Below are 19,847 nucleotides of genomic sequence, written 5' to 3' on the forward strand. Positions count from 1 at the left end.
ACCAACAGTAAATGGCACTTTCCAGGTCTATCTGTGAGGATACACTCAGAGACGTTTACCTGAAGAGGAAAGACCCAGCCTGAATGTGAGCCGGGATCAGGGACTGAAAAGGACAGAAGAGACAGTGAGTTGAGCACAACTGTTGGCCTCTATCTGCTTCCCCACTGTGGCCTTGTGACCATCCACCCCAACCCCTGTTATCTTACCATTTTTACCAAGATGGACTGTGTCCTCAAACCAGGAATCAGTTCAAACCCTCTTCATGCTGCTTTTGTTGGGTATTTGTCACGGTATTTAGGAAATTAACGATTACACTGGGCTGTAGAGAAAGACTTGATCTCAAAAATCCCTCCCAACCCCAACCCCAAAACTATGAGAGCAGATGATGACTGGCAAGAAGTCTTCACAGAGGCTTTATGCAAGGATGCTGGAGTGTGTGTGTGTGTGTGTGTGTGTGTGTGTGTATGTGTGTGTGTGTGTGTGTGTAGGAGGAGGAACATCATGCAGCAGGGCCCACTCTATTGGAACTACTAAGTGGCAGAGCTCACCAACAGAACCAAAATGAGGGCCAAGAGCCACTGCAGACAAGCCATGAATACAGATGCTGGGCTCAGATAGGATGGAGTCTACCCATCTCAGGAAGCCTCCAAGGTTCAACCAAGAACTGCTTCCCAGTGCTACTGAGTGGCTCAGAGACCCTTGTGTGGGCAAACTCCCTCACCACTGCAGATCTCTTGGCTCCATCCAGAGTAGGAGTTTGGGGGAGGTTGTTGAGTGAGTTAGAGCATTACGAGTGGGACTGAGGGCGATAACCTGAGCCTTCTCATTGGATAAGGAGCAGTAAGCTGTGATGAGATCTGGTACTTGAGCCGAGAAGCACAGGGTTTGCACACACGGGTTAAGGCAGATCTTTCAAACCTGGATCCTGGACAGTGAGTGGGGCAGACACCGGAAAAGAACGGCAGGTACTGGCTTATTCCACTCTCTGCCTCTTGAGCACTGTCTCCCCTGTGTTCTCATAGTCTCGTTTTTTCACACAGACTATCTGCCCCCTCTGCGTGAGTAGAGCAATGTTAACGTTGATTGAGCCAACTGCCTGACAGGCAGCTTCTCACTCAGTCCTCCCAGGAAATCTATGCGGTAGCTGTTATCTTCTTGTTCTTATTTCAGACTAGAGAACTGAGCTTCAGAGAAATTAAGTGGTGTGTCCAAGGACATTCAGGTCTTAACAGTAGGGATCAGAGAGCTGGGGTGAAGGTCAGTTCCAAGTTACTCTGAAGGCCATATTCTTGACTACCATTCACTTCTTGAAAATGATATCCTTTATTCTACTAGGTACGTTCAGTACTTAGCATGGTACCAGAAAGGTGGCTCTTTAAAGTTGCATTTTATAAACAGAGCATGCTGGCCCCTGTGTGTGCCTGCTGTAGGGTGTGATGGCACAAGTCCACAGACACTTTTGCAGTCACAGTATCCTTCCATGCACTGGAGGAACAATATAGAGGTAAGATGACGGTAAAGAAAATGCTCACTGGAGAAACTGACCTGGGCAATTGAGTTTGCTATGTAGCCTGGAAATTACAGCCTGTGTTGAACTATATGTAAACAAAAACGAAGATTAGAGCCTTCCCTTTTCTGTTCACAGAAACATAGCACGTTCATACATGGATAAGAAGCTGATGTCTGCCAGTGAGTGACACTGCCGTGCTGTGTGATTCCCGCTGGTTATTTTTGTCACCAGAAAATAAACCACATTTCCCTGATTATGAGGCCATATGCTTTTCAGAAGTTTGAGATTCCAATTTCATAACAGCAATAAGAACTGGCAGTTACACAGCGCTTACCACGTGTCAAACACTGTCTGAAATTGTTTACAGATGTTAACTCCTTTAATCTCTACATTCTAATAATCCTCACGAGGTGGGTCCTATTCTTAGAGAATGTGAGGAAATAGACACAGAGAGGTTCATTGAGTTCTCCAAAGCCACACAGCCGGTTATGGAGAGAATCGAGATCTGTAGGCTTAGATACCGCCGAGCTGCCTTGCTGTAGTTTGTTGAATGTTAGCAGTAGATCTAACTCAGTCGTCACCATAGCCTGTATAAACAAGAATGGTTTTGTGCTTTTCACAGATGAGAAAGCTACAACTTAAAGATGTTAGACATTTGTTCAGTGACTGGCTGCGGAGGACAGAAGAGGCCCTCTGGCCTCTCACAGCGCCCTTGCCGTCAGGGCACAGAGAAATACCGTTGCCTCCCCAGTTACTGACACATACTTCGTGTGACGCATACTTCGTGTGATCATGTGCTCCATCTGCAGATGTTGCCTCTGTGGTGTTCACAAACTCCTGGGTTACTAGCCTGTGCGTTCCTTCCCATTTTCTCTCTCCCTCACCTTAGGACTGAACCCTTACCTTTTCAGGAAGTCAGGGTAGCCTGCAGGGCTGGTTCATGAAGAGGGCAAGTCATCTTCCCCACTGTGACTGTGACCCAGGTCACAGCCCCAAAGAGAGATACTGTGATCCTCACAGTTCACCTGAGGATACAGATCAGATATCCCACTTCTGTCCAGAATCTCCAGGCCTCTGCTCTCAGAATCAGTTCTCCTGAAGAGTGAGGGTTTTCCTGTTTCTACCCTTGCCCTGGTGCCTGGCTCTCAGGACTCCCATGACTGACCTCAGCATTCTGTCAGTCTCCAGCCACACCAAGCTCTCTGCTTCTGCCCAGGGAAAGCTCTGCCTTTCAATGTTTCATTGCATCCCACAAGTCTTGCTCAGACATGGCCCTCAGAGAGGCAAACCTGACCTGTGTTCCTCAGCCTGTCACCTGTGTTACTTGCATATGCACCTCTGTGACTGAAACACAAGTGAGGACGCATTTGCTCTGGCTCAAAGTTTCAGGAGTCCTCAGTTCTCACTGCAGGAAAAGCAGTGGAGGAGCGGCCTTGTCCCCTGATTGGGGATGTGAGGCAGTGACTGTTCCCATAGCAGTGGACCAGGAAGCAGAGAGTGGGCTGGAACCAGGGGCTGACCCATATCCTTCGCTGGCCTACCTCTAGGGACCTACCAGGTGCCACCTCCTAAAGGTTCCCCACTTTTCAAAATAGCACTACCAGGTAGACGTAAGTGCTCAGAACATGATTCTCTGGGAAAATGCTTCAGAAGCAAACTCCAATTCCCACCTTCCTTCTTCCCCCATCATCCTCAGATCCCTCTTGTGGCTTTTCTCCATGAGCCCTGTGGATATTTTTCTGTGCCTTTTCTCTGATTGTGGACTTTTGTTTTTGTATATGCTTGTGCTCTATTTTCTTTCCCATGTGCCCTGTCAGAGCAGAGACATCCCTCCCTATTTGTCTCTGTCTAACATGTGCTGGCCCTCAGAGGTCCTCCAAGGACTTCTGCTGTGAGATTGCTAAATCCCCTGGAGGAAGAGAGGAGAAATGAGGAGTGAGTAGCTCTTCCCTCACTCTTTAAAATAAAAACCTGGGTTTGGGAATTTAATTCTGTGGTAGAGAGAGAGCTTGCCTCCTCATGAGTGCAACTGTGCTTAGGGTAGCAAGATTTGTGACCCAAAAGCATCACCAAGCAGCCAGGCTGCAGGAAAGGCTGCTGTCTGAAGTCTGGAAAGGGTAGACACTCTTATTTGGCTGGGTATTCCTGGGAGTATCTTATTGTCACTTTCTGGGCCATGGCCCTGGCTTCTGGTCTTTTGAGAATTTCCAAAAAGTGCTTTATGTGTTTTGAAGTGGCCCTTGTTCTCTGTGGACTTTGACCCCTTCCTACCACTCACCTTTGCAAGAGACTATCAGAGTCCTGAATGGTGTGTTTGGTTTGCCTTCTCTTTTTGCTCTTAGCCCCATAGCTCACCAGCTTCAGAAACAGACAGACAGATAGACATTCAGACAGACAGCCTGCCTGTCATCTGGCTGAACAGAGCTTCTTATTCTGAGCAGTTGACCAGGTGCTGGGTGTCCTGGGGATGAGTCTCCGTAGAGCGTGGATCTCTGACCCTCCTCCCTCTAGAGCCTTCTTTGGATGTTGTCAATATGAGGGGACTCTCGGGAAAAGCTTGTTTGTGTGGGAATGTTGGTGAATAAGCCCTCTTGGACCTTGGATGTATGCTGATAGACCTGACCTCAGTTTCCTTGGGCGTCGGCTGGTAACTATTGGTTTCAAATGAGACACGGGAGTCTTAATCGCACCATGTGTGGGATGTGCCCCATGGGGCTATGTTTTGTAGGCAGGGAAGTTAAGGCTTGCCCAGAAAAATAACATGTTTTCTTTGCCTGGTGCTTGAGATGTTTGCTTGGTGACTGGCTGATTGGTTGGTGGTTTGGGAAGAATGGAGACATTGGTTAACTTGGGTGTCCAGAGAATTTTCTGGTGTGTTTGTGTGAGAGCTTGTTTCTGTTTCTCTGGAAACAGTAGAAGGCAGAGGAGATGATGGTGATGATGGCTACAGCTTGTGTTCAAGGTCCTTGAAGCATCTTACTAACATGAACTTGAAACATTACTTAAATCACACATAAACAGTCTAGTGCTTTAAGAGTACCAGAAAGTACCCGATGTCTTCACTGCAAAGGCAAACAGCATGGCAGAGGGCCTTGGAAACCATGGGCAATATTGCCTTCTTCTCTCTTACTGGAACTGTGTTCCTCTACTGTTCTCTTTACTGAGGTACTTAGTGGGAGAGTCAAATCAAAGCTGCTGCGGCCAAAGGAAGACTTTCTTTATTCTTTAACAGGGAGTACTTTTTTAAGATTAGAAATACCTACGCATAAGATGTGTTTGGACAAGAGAGATGTGTTTTCATTAGATAAAAATTGACGGCTTCTGAACAGTAAAGAAAATAGCATCAGCAAACTTCCCTCACAGGGACTCTGCATAAAGAGGTGACCGGTCCTTAGGTCTGAGATTATTTATCTTTAGTGTCCCAGTACTTTGGGTTAGGACATCTGGCCATTGTTGATCTATCTCTTTCTATACTCTAAAGAGGCTGAAGTAAACAGATCACTGGCTATGGTATGGATTTTGTTTTGCTTTGCTAACACACTCTGCATGCGTTATTAGGGAATCTTTTGCTTACAGTGATGCCTGGGATATTTGGAGAATGGAAATCAGAAAGGAAAAAGAATAAGGAAAAGTGAGAATATGAACCAGGCATGGGCAAAGACGACGCCGTTTTCTAGAGAAAGCATAATGAGGAAACGAAGCCTGGCTGTCTGTTTCTGTAGCCAAGATGAGGGGGTGGATGTGAGAATGAGGCTTGGTCTGGATTAGTCCTGTTTCTAGTGACTGTAGGGAAGCCTGAAGCCCCTGCCAATAGAAAGGGTGCGACTCTTGGTTTACCCAATGTTGGCAGACCCTACCAGTTTCTGTGATGACTTGGATCAGGACACAACAGTCAGGTAGAGATGAGGGTGTGCATTTCATTTCTCTTTCTCTGTGAGGCTGTTGTTTGGTGCAGCTTTGTTCTATACACAAATATGTGGCTCCAGACACTCAGGTTCCTCTGGTGATGAGTCCCAGATTCCTTAGCTTGGTCAGCTAGAAAGAGCCAAATTGTATCCTAGGTTCAAGTAACTTGCTAAACTATTGTGTAGGCTGGCAATCATTTCATACTTGTATCAAGAGTGAGTGGTAGAGAAGGCCTGAGTGCAGTGGACCAAAACAGAGGCAAAACAAGCACATAGCCAAGCTTAGAGCTTAGCAGTGTGTCTGCCTGAGAGTCAGGCTGTGACATAGGTCTGACCTGGAAGTAATTCCTCAGTGCTGTCTCAGTTAGGCAGTCTGATAGTTACTTTTGATTATCAACTTGAAGAGATGTAGAAGCAACATGGAAAGCCTGGGGTATGTCTACAAGGCCTTTCCCAAAAAGCCTTAATGAAGAAGGGGAGACACACAGGAAGTGTGGGCAGTGTCATCACACGAGAGGATGTGAGCTGAGTCCTGTCCTTCATCTCGCTGTGTGACCTGACTGTGGATGCAGCCCCTGCTCTGGCTGCCACCACCTCCCTGTCAAGACATAGACCTTTATCCCTTCGAACTGTGGTGTGAGGCAAAGCAAATTCTCCCTTCCCTAAGTTGTTCCTGTTAGGCATCTTGTCTCAGGAGGAAGGTAAGTAATACAGAGTGTTTGTATGGACAGTGGAGCTGGTGCTGGGATAAAGCTAGCAAAGTCATCCACAGGCCTTTGGAACTGGGGGGAAGAAACATGGTAGAGTTTAGAGCTGGAGACTAGAGAAGCCCTTTGCTATATGCCAAGCTTAATAGGCCATCCTGATGGGGATTTGCAAAACCAGATTCTTGGAGAGATGTGGCCCAACTCATGAGGTTTCTGAGGCAATCAGTTCAACCTGACTGGCTGTCTTCTGCCATTGTCCTGGGAATGGTAGTGAGGCAGAATTGGAGAGTGACGGGATAATTTGTTTGGAGGAGGAACTCTCCTGAAAGGGCAGCATTGGCATGAAATTCTCGAGTGCCTGAGGTAGGTCTCTGTTCTTTGTTCTTATCCTGCTCTAATAGGAGAGAGTGTGACAAGTGTCATAGAAAGATATGAGGAACGTGCAGAGGGGAGAAACTTCGAAACTCTGGACAAGGCATCTGGGACAGCAGCTGCTATCAAAGAGAGAGCCTTAGCAACAATAAACCTAGTACATTAGAAGTATATAACTTGTCTTCACTTTACAGGGGCTCCCAGTTTAGAGATTGCCCTGAATCTCAGGAGAGACTTTGGATTCTTGAATGCTGTTAGGATTGTTAAAAATGGAGGAATTTAGGAGTTGAAATGAAATCTATCTTTCTTTCTTTCTTTCTTCCTTCCTTCCTTCCTTCCTTCCTTCCTTCCTTCCTTCTTTCCTTCCTTTCTTCTTTCCTTCCTTCCTTCCTTCCTTCCTTCCTTCCTTCCTTTCTTTCTTTCTTTCTTTCTTTCTTTCTTTCTTTCTTTCTTTCTTTCTTTCTTTCTTTTAAATTAGGAGCCTCTGGGAGCTGGGGACAGAGTGTTGTGTAAATAGGAAATGTTCTCCATAGGCTGAAGCATTGCAACACTTGACCCCCAGGCTTTGGCAGGCCTCTGGGTGGAGAAGATGGGTCACTGTGGAAGACCTTGGTGTTTGTTAGCCACACTCTACTTCCTAAGCATGGATGAATCTGGCCAGCCATGTTGCAGTCCTGCCGCCATGCCTTCACCACCACAGTTAGCTGTACCTCCTTGAGCCATGAGCCAACATAAACCTTCCTTAAGCAGCTTCCTCGAAGGGGTTTGGTCATAGCAACAAGAACAGTCATAAATGAAGAAGACAAAAGAAACAAGGCCACCGAGCTTCAAGTAGAAATCTTGTAGATAAGGATCTTCTTAGTCATTGCCGAGTTATCAGAAAAATCACAGCATATTAGGACCTTCCTTTGGAATGCCAGTCTTGCCACACACTCTGTCTAGTGTACACATAGCTCTCCTTGTCATCCATACCTTGACAGCTCCATGAGCACACACTGACTATGTAAGAGTAAGCAATAGAACACTATGTAGTTCCTGAAGTGCTTTGATGTCACAAACTCTCAATTCTCCCAATATCCATGACAGACAATGCCAAATTGTCTATAGTTGCCCTTGCTTTTTAAAAGAATTATTTATTCTTACTTTATGCATATGCGTCTTTTATTTACATTTTTTGGTATGTTGATTGTGTGCATGCAGTGCTCATAGAAGCCAGAAGAGGGCATTGGATTCCCTGGAACTGGACTGGAACTGGGAATGGTTGTGAGCCCCTGTGTGGGTTCTGGAAACCAAACCTGGGTCTTTTTTTGATAGTTTGTTTTGATTTTCATTACTGTTGGTTTTAGTTGTTTCTTATTTCTGTTTGTTTTTTAAATAGAGAGAGAAAGAGAACAAAAAGTTGGGTGGGTAGGTAGGTGGAGAAGATCTGGGAGAAGTTCAGAGAGAGGGGGTAACATGATCAAAATACATATTTTTGTTTTTATTTATTTTTCTTTCATACAATACATTCTGATCACAGCCTCTCTGCCCTCCACTCCTCTCACATGTCCCTGCTTCCTTTCTCCTCCCAGATTTACTGTTTCTTCATTTCCCTTCAGAAAAGAGCAGGTCTCCCAGTGATATCAACCAAACACGGCACAAAAAGGTCCAATAAGACTAGACAAAACCTTCATATCAAGGTCAGATAAGGTAGTCCAGCAGGAAGAAAAGGTCCCATGCACAGGCCAAACAGTCAGAAACACCCCCACTACCACTGTTAGGAAACCCACAAAATACCCAAGCTAAATAACCATAGAATGTGCATAGAGTTTCTAGTGCAGCCCCATGCAGGCTCTGTGTTTGCTGCTTTAGTCTCTGTGAGTTCCTATGAAACCTTCTTAGTTGATTCTGTGCGCCATCTACTCCAGATGTCCTCAACCCCTCTGGCTCCTACAATTCTTCTTCCCTCTCTTCTGTGGGGTTCACCAAGCAATGCTTAATTTTGAGTGTGGTGGGTCTCTGCCTCTGCCCTTAGCTGCTGGAGGAAGTCTTTCTGAAGATGACTGGTCATGAATATTGCAGGATCTCATTAGGAATAATTTCATTGACTATTTTGTTGTTAGTCCTTGTTTAGTTTTACTATGGACTTCTGAGCCATTTAGACTCCTGCATAACATTTTTCTCAATTTAAAAGAGAGTACAACTGCTACATACGTTTGGAGAAGCCTAGGTCCAGCCCAAGTATATTCTTTGGGTGGTGGTTCAGTCTCTGAGAGCTTCAAGGGTCCAGGTTAGTTGACTCTGTTCATCTTTCTGTAGAGTTCTTATCCCCTTCGGGCCCAGAATCCTTTCTCCTATTCTTCCATAAGAATCCCCAAGTTCCATTTACTGTTTGGCTGTGGATGTCTGCATCTGTCTGAGTCAGCTGCTGGGTAGAACCTGTCAGAGGGCAGTCATGATAGACTCCTGTTCCAAGAATAACAGAGTGGCAGGGATTGGTGCTTGTCCATCGAATGGGTCTCAAGTTGGGGCGGTTATTGTTTGGACATTCCCCCAGTCTCTGCTCTATCCCTGTCCCTGCATTTGCTTATAGACAAGATAAAATTTTGGGTTGAAGGTTTTGTGGGTGGGTTGGTGTCTCTACTGCTCCACTGGGGTTCCTTTCTAGCTACAGGAGGTAGCCTCTTCAGGTTCCATATCCCGTGTTGAGTCACTACTAATGTCACCTCCACTGATTCTTCCCTTATCCCAGGTCTCTGCCTGGAAATGGCCCCACCTACCCGTCCATGTCAGTTTCCATTCATTCTCATGGCCATCTGTCCATCCAGCCTGTCCCTCCTCACACCTGATCCTCTCTCCTACCCCTCTCCATCCCCTCTCCCACTCAGGTCCCTCCCTCCACCTGCCTCTTATGACTATTTTATTCCCACTTCCAAGTGAGATTCAAGCTTGCTTGTGCCTTCCTTCTTGTTTATGGGCCCTTCTTTGGGTCTATGGAGTATAACATGGTACCTGTATTTTATTGCTAATATTCACTCATAAGTGAGTACACAGCATTTGGGGGTTGGGTTACTGCACTCAGGATGATATTCTCAAGATGCATCCATGTGCCTGCAAAAGTGATGTGATGTCTTGGATTTTAATGGCTGAATAGGATTCCGTTGTATAGACATACCACATTTTCTTTATCCATTCTTCAGTTGAGGAACATCTAGGTTGTTTCCAGTTTCTGGCTATTATGAATAAAGCTGCTATGAACACAGTTGAGCAAGTGTCTTTGTGGGATGGAGCATCCTTTGGGTATGCGCACAGGTGTGATACAGCTAGGTCTTGAGGTAGAACTAGTCCCAGTTTTCAGGTCTCCCTGCACGAATGTAGCAGATGTGAAGCTTGGTCTTCATGTGGGCCCCAAACACCTGGAGAGGGGGCTGTCCCAAAAGCTGTTGCCTGTATGTGGTATTCTTCTACCTGGGCTGTATTGTCTGGCCTCAGTGGGGGAGGATACACCCAGCCTCACAGACACTTCATGTGCCAGGGACGGGAGACACCCACAGGGCCCCCATAAACTCAGAGGAGAAGGGGAAGGGTGATGGGGGAAGGATTGCTGGAGGGGTGACCGTGAGGAGGCAGTGATCAGGATATAAGTGAATATGGAAAGAGAGAGAACACAAGAGCAGCCAGTTCCCTTAATTGCTGAGCCATTGTTCTAATCCCTAGAGTCTCCTTTTACAGGAATAAATATTAATATTCAGATGAGTTAAGCAATTTACTCAAGATCACACAGCTATCAAATGAAGGAATTGGGATTTCATTGTTAATTTTCTAATAGGAAGTTTGGCTCTTTGGCCCCAACATTAAACCACCCGCAAATAATGCACTTATTGTATTGCAACTAAAATAAAAATCAAGCCTACCCTGAAACGAAACTAAGAAATACACAAACCCTTACTTCCAAAACAATGAAAAGAGCTCAAATGTGTGTGTGTGTGTGTGTGTGTGTGTGTGTGTGTGTGTGTGTGTGTGCTAGTGGTTGGGAGAAAAACCTGTGAGTGTATGAGTGTGTGGCAATGTTATGTGCATGTGTGACTCATGTGTCTGGGCTGTGTGGACATCTAAGTATTTGACTAAACAAGACTATCTGGCATTTGATGTAGTTAGTGAAGTGGCCTTGTTTTCTCATAACTTGTGAATTCTCACAAACTTTGCTAGATCTACCTACAGCCTTCAGTAGTCAACCTTCCGTTGCAAACACCGGGCACACCTCCCCTCTGTGCTGAACACCAAGGCTCAGGCACAGAGCTATTTTGGCTGTTCCTTCATTGGCCTAGAGTGAGGTCGTGTGCTTGGCTGTGAGGAAGGAGATGAATGGCACCCATGTTCTGGGTTCCCCACTTTACACCATGCATAGAACCACATGTGAAGAAGTTCAGTTGTGACAGGTGATCAATCACCGTCCCTTGTCCTGGTCCCTGAAGGGGCCTGTGAACGATGTTTCAATGAAGTCTTCCAATCCCTGCAGAGGACAGGTGAGATTTATCTCTGGGTTTGGAGCTGGAGGAATGTCTGCCCCTCCCCCTGCCCCGCCCCTTCTGCCATTTCCCACCCACCCCTTCTGCTATACCCAGACCACAGCTGCAGCATATCTACTCTGTCCTGGAAGGTCAGATCAGATACTCCTGAGAGCTTGACCCTTAACCCTGGGTAAAGAGACCACATTCCACTACCAATAGCATCCCATGTCTCTAGTGGGACGCACTACATTTTGGAGAACAACAACAACAACAACACACATACACACACACACACAGAGAGAGAGAGAGAGAGAGAGAGAGAGAGAGCGCTTATTCCTGAACTTTTAAAATGGGGTGTGACCCCTGTGGAAAGTGGACTTGAGTTTCTTATTTTGTTTTGTGACTCAATTCACCCCTCAAGTTCCATTATGAATGAAACTTGAGTTTTGTGTCCTGAGTGAATCTATGGGGAATGAAATGATCTCTCTCTTTTGGGGGTCTTAATATGTATTTTGCATATCAAATATGTGTGTTTTATATTCTGTATATAAAATTCACTTCTCAATAAAACCAAACAGACCAAACCAAATATATATGGATATGTGACTGTGTATTCTTCCTTCCTTTCTGAGAAGTTGATTTGGAGACACTTTTTCTCTACAGATCTTTTCTGAACTGATGTTGGATCATGACAGCAACTTAATGCAGAATTCAGAGCTTGTTATGTGTTTTATTTTGAGAAAATAAAACAACCAACTCAACAATATCTAACAAAACCAAACACAATAAGCAAACAAACAGAAAAGGGGGTGCTCTGAGGCTGAGCTCAGAAACACAGCCCTTTGTTAGTATACAGTACTAAGGCCTGGGGTTCAGTTCTTAGCATCCAAAACCCCACAAACAAAATAGTGAGGAAAACATGCTGCGTATGATAAACTATGCCCTCCACCTGTGAATTAGAGTCGCATGGGAAGAGGGACCTTCAGCTGTAGAAATGCCTCCATTAAGTTGGACTGTGAGTAGGACTCTGGGCCATGTTTTTGATTCATGATTGATGTGGGAGGATCCAGACAGGAGTCTGGGCCATGTTTTTGATTGGTGATTGATGGGAGGATCCAGCCCACCATGGGTGGTACCATCCCTAGGCTGCTCTGGGTTGTGTGAGAAGCAAGCTGAGGACCTGCTTCTCAAGAGGTTCCTAGTAAGCAGTTTTTTCCAGGACTCTTCCTCTACTCCTTCTTGAGTTCTTGCTCTGACTTCCCTCAAAGACTATTTGTGATGAAGAAATTTAAGTCAAATACACCTTTCCTTCCTAAGTTGCTTTCAGTCAGCCGTTTCATACTCCAACAGAATAACAACCAGAATAACCAGGGATGAACAGAGGAGGCGTTTACCACACATGAAAAGGCACAAAGTGAGCACCGTTACACCTGAGGCCAGGGTTTCTTAATTCTGACATTGGCAAGAGAAAAAGCAGTTCCACAATTTTGAGCCAAATTTGAAGCAAGCATTAATTAAATACTGGCCAGAAAAATGGGCTCTGGCCAGGTCCACCCCTGAGTTCCCAGTGAGTGGCCACAAGTTGTGTTTGCTGGGGCTAAAAAGGCAAAACCCACAATTCATTGCATTTCCTATCAGGCCCAACCAGGGGCCAACAGACAACGTATTTCCTGCCTAAGTGCCTCCTGCCCACATGTGGTCCCTGTAAAATGGGTCAAACAAACTTGTTCAGAGGTGATAAAAACATGTGGTTTGTTATTTCCCAAGAACTAGAACTCCCAGCATTCCAGGGAGTTGCTTTGTCTGTAAGCAGGTGGGGGCTTAGAGGGTAACTTTGACTCTTCCAGGTTCTGTGTTGGTCCAGCTGTGCTCATGCTGCACAATAGTATGGGAACTTGTCTAGATACTTCAGCTACTGGTGATAAGTAACTTTTAAAAAATACCTGCTAGTTTATTACCGATCTAGTGATTTTTTTCTCTTCTATAGGTATAGTATGGAATGGTGTAGTGTGGTGTGGTGTGGTGTGGTGTGGTGTGGTGTGGTGTGGTGTGGTGTGGTATACATGGAGAGGTATATAAACCTATCTTTGCTAAAATAGTGACCCTGGCCAGCCCTCTCTCAGGTTTGACTCTTTTCACTTAGTTAGCATGGCCTTGACATCTTCTACCAGTATTTTCAGTGTCCGCATGCTTGATATTCAAAACATTGTACTCTGGGAATCTGAATCAAGTCTTTGGATTTGTCTTACCCGGTATGGGGCTGATGGTAGACATAGTAGCCTCTGAACATAGCTGTCGGCTTCTTTAGAACACAGCCCAGGGATGCCTAGGTTTCTGCTGGACCCAAGGACAAAACCAGCATCCACTTGGATAGGTTCCTCACAGTGTATCGGTATCCGTGAGTTACTCTTAGTGTGAAACAGCCGCTTCCTTGCACTGCCTTAAACGGAAGTTGGGTGCAGTTGCCATTGTGTTTGATGTCGTCTCAGATGCCATCACTCAGATTCAGGAGGTGTTGTAGCCCATTTTGCACGAACCAGGCATTCATTGTTTTGGGAGATAGAACAACTTACTAGTAAAACTATCTAGCATTTGCGCAAACGCCCAGGAAACCAAGGTTAAAAAGTTGTGACATTTCAAAATATCTTAAGAGAATCCCTTTCTTTAAAAATAGCTTAGTAGGACTGGAAAGGTGGCAGCTCTTGCTGAGGACCAGGGTTCAATGTTCAGCTCCCGTACAGTAGGTCACACCTGCCTATAACTCTAGGCCCAGGGGACCCAGACCTCCTTCTTAGTCCTGTGGGCACTAAGCATTTATATGGTGCATATATGCATGTGCAGACAAGACACTCATGCACGAGAATAAGTAAATCTTCTAAAAATCATAAAAGACCACTCCCCTTTCCCCACACAGTGACTGGAAACAGAGCAGTTCCACTTGAGAATGTGCCTCCTAGATATACAAAGGAAGACTGCACCGTAGTGTCAATCAGGAGAGGGAAAACTGGCTTCATAGCAAGCCACCTTTGACCTTCTGAAGGACACACCCAACTTTGAATTTCATTTCTTTGCTGTTATCATTTTTCAGTCTGAAGATTCCAAGGGGCATTTATTTTAAATGGCAACAGCGGACTTACCAGAAAACTAAAGATGCCTTCCTAAATCCGGATCACCCCATCCGGTCTAGTTTTATGTCAACTTGACACCAAGGTAGAGTTATCTGAGAGGAGGCGGCTTCAGCCTTCTCTGAACCGCGTTGCTGAAGGGAAGCCTATAGGCTTTTCTTAAAGTGGGGATTTATCAGGGTGGGCCCATGAGAGGACCAACCCATTGTGGGTGGGGCCATCCCAAGCTGATTGTCCTGAGTGTTAAGGAAAGCAGGCTGTGTTTCCTTCTGAGGTTGTATTCAGTCCCATTAGAAACAAGCCAAGTGATTTAGTTACACTCAATACTTCCTTAAAACCCAGACAAACATCACTCCAGCATTTTGTTAACCACACACGTCAAACAGAGTTTTCTTGGAGATGGGAGATGTTCTGCAAAAACATACTGTACTGGACAGAAGCAAGAAGTGCAAAGACCTGAGTGCACACACTCAGGCAGACATGTGCTTAGGGCTTCTCTGTGCTGCAGACCTAATGCTGTGCACTGGGGCTCAGCAAATATGTACTGAACTATTGAACCCATAGATAGGAAAGTTAGAAGATACGTTAGGGAGAACAAAAGCTCCAATTAGCCCATGACTTTAAAAAAAACCCTCATACCTAAAGAAACATATGGAACATTTAAAAAAGGAGAGATGGGGAACTGTAACATATGAAAAACCAATCCCACCGGAATGTTTTCCAATATATGGTTATAAACGCCACATATATATAAAACCACAGGCCCCCGCAGAAGGCGGGGAGAAGCCGGGAGCCCCCAGCACTCACTCCTCCTTGGGCTTCCTTCTGAGAGTAAGATCAGGGTCAGTTTCCAGAGATGAAAGCTGTTGGAAATCCTTCCTTCTGGGAACAGGAGGGCCTTGTGGGAAGGGAATTTTTGACAGTCTCTATAATGATGGAGTATGTGACAAAGTCCTGGAGAGGTCTCTGCTTCAGCCTGTAGCAGCCAGAACTTTGGAGGCTATGAGGGGACGGTGAACATTTTTAAAAGCAGGGAATTTGGTTCTGCTTGATTTCAGAGTCACGTTCAGCTCTAGGCAAACACGCACAGCAGCTCGGCACCACGAGGAAGGAGTGCCAGCTGTAAGCTGTGCAGGGTCACACCCAGCTCACACCACCGTCTGCCACAGCTTACACTTGTGAGGGATCCTCTCACTCCAGGGTCCAGCCCTTTTCTGGTTGGAAAACTCAGCAGCAGGCAGACATTTCAAGCTGGAGGGCTGAAATGTCACTTTTAAAGGCAGGGTTAAAGAGGTCACACAGCTGCAAATAATACTGGCCCAATGAAATTCAGATTCCAACTGCAGTGCACTTCAAGAATAACACAGGGGCAGGAAACGAGCTGACCCGATTCTACTAGCAAAACCAAGCCAGGAGGGTTGGGGAGAGAGGGACACACACACACACACACACACACACACACACACACACACACACACACACACGGGGGCGGGGGAGACAAAGATCCACAGAGAAGTAGACATACAAAGAGTCAGTTTTCCACAGAGAAGACAGACACACTTTAAGATAAGGACAGAGCCACTCGGAGAGCTACAAAGATCTATTCACAAAACCAGTGATTTTCTTGGACTGAAATTCAAGGGCACTTATTTTTTATATTTCAAGTTATAGTTTCTGGGTTTGAAATATCAAGATAGATTGGAAGTCCCCAAAGTAAAGGCAGTTATTCTTCCTGATAGCTTCCATGTGGAGGGCTCTGGGTTCAAATGTTTAGCTACTATGATCCTGTTTTACAAACAAGAAAATAAGATGAGTTAGACTGGTATATTTATATATATGGTATATGTATATATATATGGTATATGTATATATATATATGTGTGTATATGTGTGTGTGTGTGTGTGTGTGTGTGTGTGTATAGTGTATTTGTTTCTTGTGGTGTATGGTGCCATGTCTTTCTGTCTAAATGCCAAATTGGCTTTGCCTGTAATAAATTTAGTTATATAATATGTGTTCTCAGAGAAAACAGTGCAGAGTCTCACTCAGTGAGACTCACCCACTTTAGGAGGGACCCTTTGCTTCTCTAGAGCTCATTCAAGGGTCCGGGAGGCTCAATAAGACAGGGGCTTTGTTTCAGGTAAACTGTCGAAAGAAGATTCCATCTAGTCTTATGGTAAGGCAATAGACACTAGCCAGAGTTTAAAATTCAAGGTCTGTGCTGCACCCATAACCAGGCAAATGACTCCAGAGATGGTGTTCACCGATGTTCAGTTTGCATCTTAGACATTCTTATAATTTTTATTCCTAGGATTTCAAATATGAATAATATTTTTAGTGTTTTCCAATTCCAAATTCATATCACTGTCTGGCTCTACTGGGGCAAGTTTGTGCCTTCTCACAGAGATTAGAACTCAATGTTTACAAAGGGTTGGCTATGGCTGTGTCTGAGCTGGGTGGTGAAACACTCCCTTGGGCTGATCACTGCAAACGGGAGGGAGTCAGTTTTTCTCACTCAGGCTCAAATGCTACCCTTACATTTAAAGCATGTATTTAGAGTATTTTGTTTAGGCTCTCTGGGTTTTTAATGGTGTTTTCTTTTCTTTCAGTGTTTGCCCTTTGGGAAACAGTTAATTCCAAGCCTATCGTAATGACCAGAAAAACCTTTGAATGGTTTGGTAGCCTCAGCCCTTATGGAACAGCTTCCCATTTTAGACCAGGAATTTGTGGGGTCAAACCCTGAACAAAGAAAGAGATTCTAGCCCATTTAGCAGTCCATGGAATGCACCGCCAGTGGAAGGTTTGAATTGTAAATCAAGCCAGTCATCTCCTGGTCCGCTCTGGAAACCTCTGCTCACTTTGTGCGAGACTAAACTGTGCTATTAGGATCTTTAATTGTTTTCCAAAAGGTTGAGAAGAATTACACTCACGAAGCATTGCTTTTATCTGAACAGTGAGTCTGACTGTAGGGAAAGAACAATTAATATAGTGCTAAGAAAAAACTATGATGTGGCAGAACATCTGCCACCGTGGGGCTATTTCTCATCTGTACAGCCTAAGTCAGGATTCCTCAGAGGGCAGTCTACAGGGTCGTGAACAGCCCAGTAGCCCAGGCTGTCTTGCTTGTGATATATCTCATGGAATGAAGAGATAGAAACTAGCTTCCTCCCATTTTTGTCCACCAAAAAAAGCACCTTTGACTCCTCACAAAGTTTGGGGAGATATTTTAAGACTATACCCCGAGAAAAAAAGAGTCTGTGGCCCACACAATCTCTCACCTCTCAAAATTTGATACTGGGCTAAAAAAAAAAAGTTGCCTGCAGAGTTGAGAACAGAAGGCTGTTTGGGGTAATTTATTGTGATGATTCAAGATTCATTATCCATTCCACAAATATTTATTGAACGCCTACTATGGAAGCTCTAGGCAGTGGAGCCTGGGCTGTGGTAATTGCCAAACCAAACTTGGTTTATTAAAAAAAAAATCCCAGCCAGTAAAATATCTGAATGGGAAATGAGAGGACAAGGCCTTGCTTCTGAGGACCAAATGTGGAACAGCCTGTCTAAGAGCCCAGCTGAGTAACGTGGCCCCGTTGGTGGGTGATAAAAGGACCCGTGTGGAGCTCCAGTAAGGGTCTGTGCAATTATTGTACTGTGCACTAGAAAAGAACCCTAATAATAGACAGTAAACAAATCCACCATGCCTTTTGATTAATACATCAGACCAGATCATACCAGTTGATAAAAGTAATGAGGCCTACGTGGCAGAGCTGTTCCATTTAGAAAGTCGACTGCAAGCACCTACAGGGAGAGGGATTAGCAAGCGAGTGTTGTTTGCAGAAGCTGCATGTGGGAACTGTAGATCATCGAAATTAAGTAGTTGAGGTTTACACAGTATATATACACCCACTCGTATTAGACCTTACTGATCCCTTAAAACCTACTTTATATTAGCAACGGCTGTGCGCCTCAAGACTTTTATCCCAATGTTACGCTGCCAAACAGATTTGCTCCATATTTAATGCATATCACTTAGTACGTTGCTACAGATTCGTCTCTGTCTCAAAAATAAACCAGGAGGGCAGAGCTAACAGTAGAATGTACCAGTGCGCGTGCTTTAAATTGTTTGAGAAGAGACTTTGCGTGTCTCACATTGTGTCTCTTGAACTATAAAGTCCTTTGCTAATACACGTCGGTACCTATCAACTTATATTAATCATCTTCCTCCCAACGTGACAGCCACACAGTATAAGCTCGGCACCTCAGAGTTAGTCTGTGGAACTGGGCTCTGCAGTGTGTTCAAGCATGAGTATCAGAGTTCGGTTCCAAGACGTTTGGAGCTGAGCTCGTAGCTGATGATTAAGGAAGTCGGTGCTGTGTCAAGCAGAGCTGTAGAGCATGGGCGTGAAGAGCCTGAGTTCATGGGGGAAGCCAGCACGTTGGTGGGCCGAGGACTGGGACGGAGCAGCGATTACAGTGGAAAGACAATTTCTCCTTAGACTTAGGCCAACTCTCCCCTTACGTTGGCTCGTTAAACTCTAGAGACGCAACAGGAGCTGTTGCTGGGACATTCATTTAATTATCATTAATTACTACCTTCTGATGTCCACCGTAAGTATGCGTGCATAGAGCTTTCCCATGTGACTATTATATAATCTTCATTTTGATTGTAAACATGCTATTCCATCGTGGCTTTAGCAAACGAAGCTCTCAAGTGGCGCCCAAGAAAGAGCCACACAGGCAGACAAGGAGTTAAATTGTAATTTTACACATAGGGACTGATTCCTATCCTCGAGGTTCCACCGACACTTACCCACAAACTTCTCTTACCTCCAAGGTACCCTACTCTTCTCCATGATTTCAAGATGTCTGACAGGCTTTAAACCAAGGAATTAGATATAGGAACAAAGGGGCTGAGGACAAATATTGCTGCGACTATTGTCAAGGTGGGGACACAGAGGCAGGAAGACATTGCCAAGCAGACAGACTCACAGACACAGAGGCATTTTCAGGAAAGCGTTGAAAATGTTTCTGCTGGTTTTTTGGTTTTTGGGGTTTTTTTTGTTGTTGTTGTTTTATTCCATTTTTGGGGTTGTTTTGTTGCTTTTTAGAAATATAGAATATATATATAGAATATAGAAAAGATTAAAATTATGCTAATCACTGTATTGTGGGGCAGCCAGTGAGAATTCCTTCTAGAGCAGTGGTTCTCAACCTTCTACTATCCTTTAAAACTAATGCTATGCTGAGCCCCAACCTTAAAATTATTTCATTGCTACTTCATATCTGTACTCTGGCTATTGTTATGGGCTGTAATGTAATATCTGAAATGTGGGACATCTGATATGCATGCCCCATGAAAAGACTATTTAATCCCTTAAATGGGTCTCGACCCACAGGTTGAGAAACCACCCGCAAAGACGCTCATCATTAGGAGGGGGTTTACCTTTCCCCCATTTTTCAGTTTTGCATTTTCATCTCTGACTGGCAATGCTATTTAAGGCAAGCATCCTCACTTTACGTCTTGGAAAAGTGAGAGGATGAGAGACTACTGTATGGAGAAGGAGGTGTAAAATGTACAAACCGGAGGTGCTTGCACAGTGGGACTCTTCCATGATGCCAAGCTGCCACTGTCTTCCTTTTGGAATCACCCATGGACAGCATTTTAAAGAAAGAAACATTTCTTCCTGTACCCAGGGTTAAGGCAGGAGGTTCTGAAGTTTAGCAATAGACCCACATACCC

General features: G+C 44.9%; 1 protein-coding gene across 4 annotated transcripts in view; it reads left to right on the forward strand.

The window, feature by feature from the left end:
- The window catches only part of Creb5 (cAMP responsive element binding protein 5), a 401,568-nt gene that overhangs the window by 67,028 nt on the left and 314,693 nt on the right, over positions 1–19,847 (forward strand).

The sequence above is a fragment of the Rattus norvegicus genome, chromosome 4 (genome assembly GCF_021556685.1).
Source record: "Rattus norvegicus strain SHRSP/BbbUtx chromosome 4, alternate assembly SHRSP_T2T, whole genome shotgun sequence".
NCBI lineage: Eukaryota > Metazoa > Chordata > Mammalia > Rodentia > Muridae > Rattus > Rattus norvegicus.